Source organism: Arachis stenosperma, chromosome 9 (assembly GCF_014773155.1).
Source record: "Arachis stenosperma cultivar V10309 chromosome 9, arast.V10309.gnm1.PFL2, whole genome shotgun sequence".
Taxonomy (NCBI): Eukaryota; Viridiplantae; Streptophyta; class Magnoliopsida; order Fabales; family Fabaceae; genus Arachis; species Arachis stenosperma.
The window spans coordinates 136,926,983-136,934,422 of NC_080385.1; the positions used below are offsets into that span (position 1 = coordinate 136,926,983).

General features: G+C 31.6%; 1 pseudogene; it reads left to right on the forward strand.

The window, feature by feature from the left end:
• Positions 1-326: 326 nt before the first annotated feature.
• LOC130950514 (D-xylose-proton symporter-like 2) lies at positions 327-3,883 on the forward strand (annotated as a pseudogene).
• Positions 3,884-7,440: the final 3,557 nt, after the last annotated feature.

The window sequence follows — 7,440 nt, forward strand, 5'->3', positions numbered from 1 at the left end:
TTTAATACATGTTTGTTACTTCTAATTGGGTTGATCTTTCTTTTCAGGGCACCAAAATTAACAATATAATTGAATTATGTGTTTCTTAATTTTTCATATATTCCTGACATTAGGATATAATATTATAATCTTTAATTACCTAATTTATTTATTTTGAAATGAATTCAATTTAATTCACTTCAAACTTGTTGTTTCAAATGGGCTTGCAGCAGGTTGCTGAATTTGTTCTCCTTCATGGTCCTTCATGGCTAACAAAGCTAAAGAAGAGCCTAACACTGCACCTTCTTTTGATCGGTGGCTACAGTTTGTTTCTATTATAATTATAATTTGTTCTTGTTGGTCTTGTTGTAAGTTTGAATTAAATTTGTTCTTTCTTAGGTTATGGCTACAGTTTGTTTCTATTATAATTATAATTTGATCCTTGTTTTTGGTACATTTTTATTATTATTTATCTTGAACATAACATTAGGTATTTGATTTTGATGTCTTTTGCAGACTAGTGGATCATTATATGGTGCCTTAATTGGTTCTGTTTTGGCCTTCAATGTTGCTGACTTCCTAGGTAATTATCCCTCTAACTGGTTATCATTTTATATATCGCCTTTCCTGGGGAAGTTTATGACAAACTTCAATTTTAGGTAGAAGAAGGGAGCTGGTTTCAGCGGCATTGTTATACTTGTCGGAGCACTCGTAATAGCACTTGCTCCAAATCTTCCTATATTGGTGATAGGAAGATTTGTTTATGGTATAGGAATTGGATTGGTATGTTCTTTTTTACCAAACTGATACATCTAAGTTTATATCTATTAATTTCTGCTTTATCAGGGTAGAAAAACCATCTAGGCAATTTGAGGTGTAGGATTTACTATTGTCATATACTAAAGTAAATGATCTTTGGGCCTGCACCAGCACCTAATGCCTTAGAAGGGTGTATGACCAAATGGGTAGAGAATATAATTTACTGAATTCGTTGGAAGAATATAATCTCAGATAAACTATATCTATGAGACACATTGCTTAGAACTTAGCTTCAATACTTGCTTTAGGATAGAAGCCTTTTAGCATTGAGCACTATATATACTGCAATAGGAATAAGTACACTTCTACAGTTTCAAGCGAAATCGTGATAGTACACCAAACATATTCAGTCATAGATCTTATTCTATCATAATTCAAGTCTAATATTCTATAGGAATGTATTAAACCTTTTTTTTTTTTTTGAAAAAAAAAGATTTGGTTTGAATCATTAAATTTCGCTGGTGGAATTTATTATTAGGGCATTCATATACTTACCTCCACTTACATTGGTCCTTAGACTTCATATATGAGTCTACTTGCAAGGAAGAGATAAAAGTGGGAAAATGGTTATTTTGCATGTTAATGGCACTCTTAAAGAGTTTGTTATCTAAATAATAGACGGTTATCTTTTCTAGGCAATGCATGCTGCTCCAATGTACATTGCTGAGACGGCCCCGTCATCAATACGTGGACTACTGATTTCTCTGAAAGAGTTCTTTATAGTACTTGGGATGGTGGTAAGTTGTAGAACTTTCAATACTCCTACTATTATGGCTTCCTGAGTAATAATAATCTATCAAAAACCTTTCTATACTTAGTTGGTAATATAGAAAATGGTCAAATATCATTTGTGCAGGCAGGTTATGGAATCGTTAGCCTTCTGGTAGACACGGTAGCTGGGTGGCGCTATATGTATGGAGTTAGTAGTCCTTTGGCAGTAATAATGGGAATTGGAATGTGTTGGCTCCCAGCTTCTCCTAGATGGCTACTTTTATGTGCTATACAGGGAAAAGGGGATGGAGAGAATTTGAAAAGCACCGCAATTCATTGTCTGTGCCGTCTTCGAGGTCAAGCTGTTGATGACTCAGCTCATCGGCAAGTGGATGAAATTCTGGCTGAGCTTGCTTATGTGGGTGAAGAAAAAGAGGTTAATTTTGGAGAAATGTTCAGAGGAAAATGCTGAAAGCCCTTACCATTGGTGCAGGGTTGGTCTTGTTTCAACAGGTATAGCAACTGCTCAAATAAAATAGTAAAAGTCATCATACTTCCCAGATTTTCATTGTATTCACAATGTAGACTGAAATTTATGACAGATCACAGGGCAACCAAGTGTGCTTTACTATGCTGGATCAATCCTTCAGGTATTATATAACACATTCATATGATCTATTTATTACCTGTCACTAGTGGAAGTTTGATGAAATTGTAACCCATTTTCAATAGGTAGAGTGCAGGATTCTCCGCTGCATCTGATGCAACCCGAGTCTCTATTCTCCTTGGTTTTTTCAAGGTAGATTTTTTCCCCTTATGTTTGCAATACCTGAACAACTTAGTTAGCAAGGAAACTTTTTGTCAGTTTTATTAGTAAGATGTGGGTGAATGTTTTCTAAAAAATGCAAAATTGCTGGATTGGGTATGAAGTTATTGTTCAAGCTTTGTCAATTGTCATTTTTCTGTAACTCTTCTCTTGCTCTGTTACTGTACAATGAGCTAACTGTATCTTCATGCTGTATCCATAAGTTTGTGTCTTAATGTTGCTTCTTTTGTTAAAATGGGAGAGAATTTTTTTTATAGATTTGAAGTTTTAAAATATTAGATTGGCACTCCCTTCAGTATTTTCTTTTTCAATTGATTGCATTTTGTCAAATGAAAGAGCCATGTTTGTCTATTCAAAAGCAGTTCATACTCTTTTGGAATCAATTGTTGTTAAGAAACAAACTCTTCTCATTTTCCCATCTATACAATGCAATGCGACACATTTACAACAAGAGAAAAGGGAAAACAAAGAAAAATCATGGTACAACTTTGTTCCCATTGTCCTTGTCCTTGTTTTCACTGCTCTTGCTTGCCCTTTTCTGTTTTCTTGCCAAATTTATGAGCATCTTCTCCTATCCAGTCAGTTTATATGTTCTGTTGCAACTTATTTGTTATGTTTGTGTTCTAGTTGATTATGACCGGAACTGCTGTCGCCGTTGTCGATAAAGTTGGAAGAAGACCTTTACTACTGGGAGGAGTTTCAGGGATGGTCAGTTCCTTCTTATCTCAGACTTTAGTTTCGGTATCAATATACCAATAAAAAGACTCTTATTTGTATGTTGTATTGAGAGAGGGATGAGATAAGCGGCATAAAGTATTAACTGTATTAACTTCTTTCTAACGTTGGTAGTTTTTCTGCATCCTGATTTATACTTGCTTTCAATATCTCATTCAAATTTTTTTTTCAGGTACAAGCACAACTAGTTTGAGGCTAACGATCCTTATTAAAAATGTGTTCATGGAATGAAACTGCACCTGCAATGCAAGACCTTGTTAATCTGACATGGGTGCAAAGGCACAAGACTTGTATCATATCCAGTCACCAATGGAGGTGATTAAATGAGCAGCTCCTGCCACCTGTGAGTTTTAATTGTTGCCTTTTGGTGCTTTTGTGTTATCATGGTGACTGGTTGAATACTAGTTATTTAGATGTTCCTAGTTGAATACCTTACTGATTTTTTACTTAGACAGAATTGAAGTAGAAACTAAGTAAAAAGAAAGTCAGTGATTTTTATTATCCTTTTTATAATCTTTCTGTTAAAGCTGGTTTTCAATTGATTAGGCAAAAAGAGCTGGCTCAAAACTGAAGAGCCGAATTGTAGCAGAGCAATCCATATATAAATGGTCTCATATAATTGAGCAATTGGGAACTTTGCTTCATTCTCTCTGCTGTATTATTGTATTGCATCTGTGCTAGGCTCTATTTGTTTTCTTTTGATCATTAACTATGTGCTAATCATTGATGTAACAGATTTGTAGTATTTGTGTTGTTTAAATTTGTATTATGCTTTATTACTTTTCAAGAGAATTTTGTGTATAAATATTTAATTAAATGTAATGAAATATTTTATTTTGTAATAATTAATTTTAGTATATTTATATTATATATAATAATAATAATTAATGATAAAAATAATTTGAAATTTTAGAAAAATGATAGGTGGTTATTTCTAAAAGAGCGAGTATAATTAAAAATTTTAAGATTTTAGCGGCAATAGTAACGGCAACTAAAAGTGAATAATATTACAATTTTAGAATTATTTTTAGTGGTAATATATATTGCCAGTAAAATGGGTTTTGGCGGCAATAATAATAGTCACTAAAAAGTGAATAATATTGCAATATTAGAATTGTTTTTGGTGGCCATATAAATTGTCAAAAAAATGGTCGCTAAAAATTATATACTTTTTGCGGCCATTAAAAAGGTCTTTACGGAAAGGGGCCATCTAGTGTACAGATGTGTCCGTACAGATTTTTGTCCTTTTGTGGCTGAAAAAGCGTGTCATTAAAAGTGTTGCTTAAAGAGAAAGTGTTATCCTTAATCGTTAACTTGGCTCTGATACCAATTTTTAGATGTAATGTCTTTTTCAAAATTTCTATTAACTCTTCATATTTTGGTTCGAATAAGTTTATAATTTGTATAGATTTGGTTGGTGGTACTTTATAGTTTACAATTTCATAAAAAGTATTGACAATTTTTACTATTACTAATTCTGATTTCATTTTTATAGTTTTTCAATCTTGTTTTAGTTTATAATATTCTTTTTTGCATGGATTATTGTATATAAAATCTTTTATCTGTTTGTCTTTTTCTTTAATATAATTTTTCAAATCTTCAAAAATCTCTTTTATTTCTACACTTTTTGTTGTTTCTAAATATCTTTTTAATTTTTCAACTTCATTCTCCATTTTTTTTTCAACAGCTTTAATTCTTTTAAGTCATAATATGGTTTTTCAGGCATTTATAAATTTTTTAAGTTTAGCTCCAACTTGTTTATATTTATTCTTATTTCTATCCTTTTTATTATAAGGTCATTAATTTCGAACTGAAGATTATTTAATTCCCTTTTATACTCCTTTATTTTACTTTTTAATTTTTTCGCCCTTTTCCTATTTATTTTATTTTCTGATCTTTCAATCTTTGTATGCTTCATTATTTATCTTAAAATTTCTGCAAATTCTATCATTGATTCATCACTATTTTCTAGAGATTCTATTAATTTTTCTAGTTCTTCGACTTCTCTTTTTAACTTGTCATAAATTATTTTTAGAGCTTCAAATGCTCTTTGATTTATTTCAGAAAACTGTAAATAATTCAACCGATTTTCTCTTTCAAAGAGCTCTTGTTTCTTGTCTTGATAAGTTACATATATTTTTTCTTTATTTATTGTCATAATTTAATGTTTAGGGTTTCATTTAATTTTTCGACTTTTTTTGTTAATTCTTTTATTTCAGAATTTTCTTCTTTAATCTTTAACTTGGATAAACTTAAAGGGCTATTAATTTTAGATTCTCTTATTTGAAAATTTGATGAAACTAATTTTTCTGATGGTTCTTTTAATAATAGAACTGGGTTTTCAATAGCTTTATATTTTGGTATTTTTGTTTTTACAATTTTCTGAAATAATTTATCAACATAAATTCTTTCTCTGTTTTTAAATATTATACTATGATGGCTATTTGTTAAAGCATAATTTATTGCATATGTAATTGAAAAAGGTTCATCGTCTTGTTCCATTAGATTCTTTCTATGAAATTTATAAGCCAAACTTATAGATCTTCCAAGGTTTTCAGTTGATAAAGGTATAGCATATCCAAGATGGGCATTGAATTTAACATTTACGTTTGCCAAGTTTCCATGAACAATTCCAATTATTTGATCTATTGGGTCATCAGTAATTCTTTTATCACAGATTGCTAAGCTTATTGGTGAATTAATTCCTTTCATATATGTAGATTTGATTAAGACTTGTATAGTACTAATATGAATCCATCCAATTTTAGATCTTTTTTGTTGATCCTTAATTTTCTCAATCTGTTTACTCAATTCTTCATCATTTATCAAAGCTATTTCAAGTTCTCCATTGGCGGATTTTATCTTTATAGGGGCTTCAAGTTGAATTTTTTCATAGTATATTATATTTTTTCTATTAAAAACTTCTTTTAAAAGATTTTGTTTATTGAAATTTTCATTTGATTTGAGATTTAATTCTGTTTTTAGAACAGCCTGTCTTTCATTATCTAATAAAGCAGTTAATCTATAATAATCAGATTCTTCTGTTAATTCTAAGCTTTCTAAGTAATTCATAACTAAGAAATTAGGATAAAGGCGTACCTTTCTGGAGAAAAACTTCCTTTATTTAATATATTTTACATAAGATGTTTTTATCTCCAGAGGGGAGATTGTAGATACTAACTCCAGAGGGGAGTTTAGAATTAGTTTTTCCTAAGGAAATTCTTCTTCAAACTATAGAATCGCCTCGGCAGCTTCCTCCTTACTCTCCTAGCATATGAGTACTCTTGGCCTCCTGCTTTCTATGGTTTGATGATTTCTACAATTGCCTAAGCAACCTATTTATAATGGTTGGGTCTGATGGACAATTCCCATCCTTACACTTCTTATGACGTCATTGCTTACGTCATTGTTTATTATCTTGCACCAGCTACATTGTTGGTGCTCTATGACCTAAGCGCTTACGTCATTATGCAATAATGTTGAGAGATGCTTCAGATGTGCTGTCCTCCTCTTTCATTATGTGGCCTTCAGATGCGTTGTCTACTTCCTTTATCGTGTGGGTTGATTCCGTTTCATTATTGCTTTCTTCAGATAACTCTGAGACACATAGCTGGCACTTGTGGTCTTCTCTGTCTTTTATCAAATAGCAGAGATTCCTCTTTATCCCTTCGGGGAGCTTTTCTAAGAGTCCAGATAAGTTGTAGAATGCTGATTCAAATTCCACTAAGAGTCTCATCTCTCTTTCTTCAATTTCATTCCTTTTACTGGACACAAGCAAAGTATTTCTGCTTTTATAATTGATTCTTGTGTGAGATTCTCTTGTTATCTTTTGAGTTCTTTCGAAGACCCTTGCTAGTGTGCTGGCTAGTCTTCCTTCATGACTGTAGATTGTTAAATCTTGAACTTGATCAATTGGTTGAAAATTTTATGGGAAGACGGACATGAAGATTACTTGATGTGCTGGAACCAAGCATTCATCTTCTTCATTAAAAATAGGTTGACTATTCGTAAATTTTAGGGATATATCCCTTGGATTTACGTTGTCAATCATATTTTTAAATCTCTTTACTGCATCAATGAATCCTGCAGGAAACTCACTAATAATTTTCAAGTCATTAAAAATTAAAATTGTATCAATTAATCCATACTGGAAAAACTGATAGGTGTTAGATGGAGAAGCATCTGGAAATATAACTAGCTTTGTTAGTTGTTCTTTGGCAATAGGATAATATCCCAAGATTGCCCTTTTTTCTTCAGTCCAATTTAGGACTATGTTAAGGGTTTCTCTGAGATTTGATCTACAGACCCTTTTCTTTTCCTTAATTTCAGCCCTTGTAGGAATGTTTCTTATTATTCCTGTTCTCTGGGTT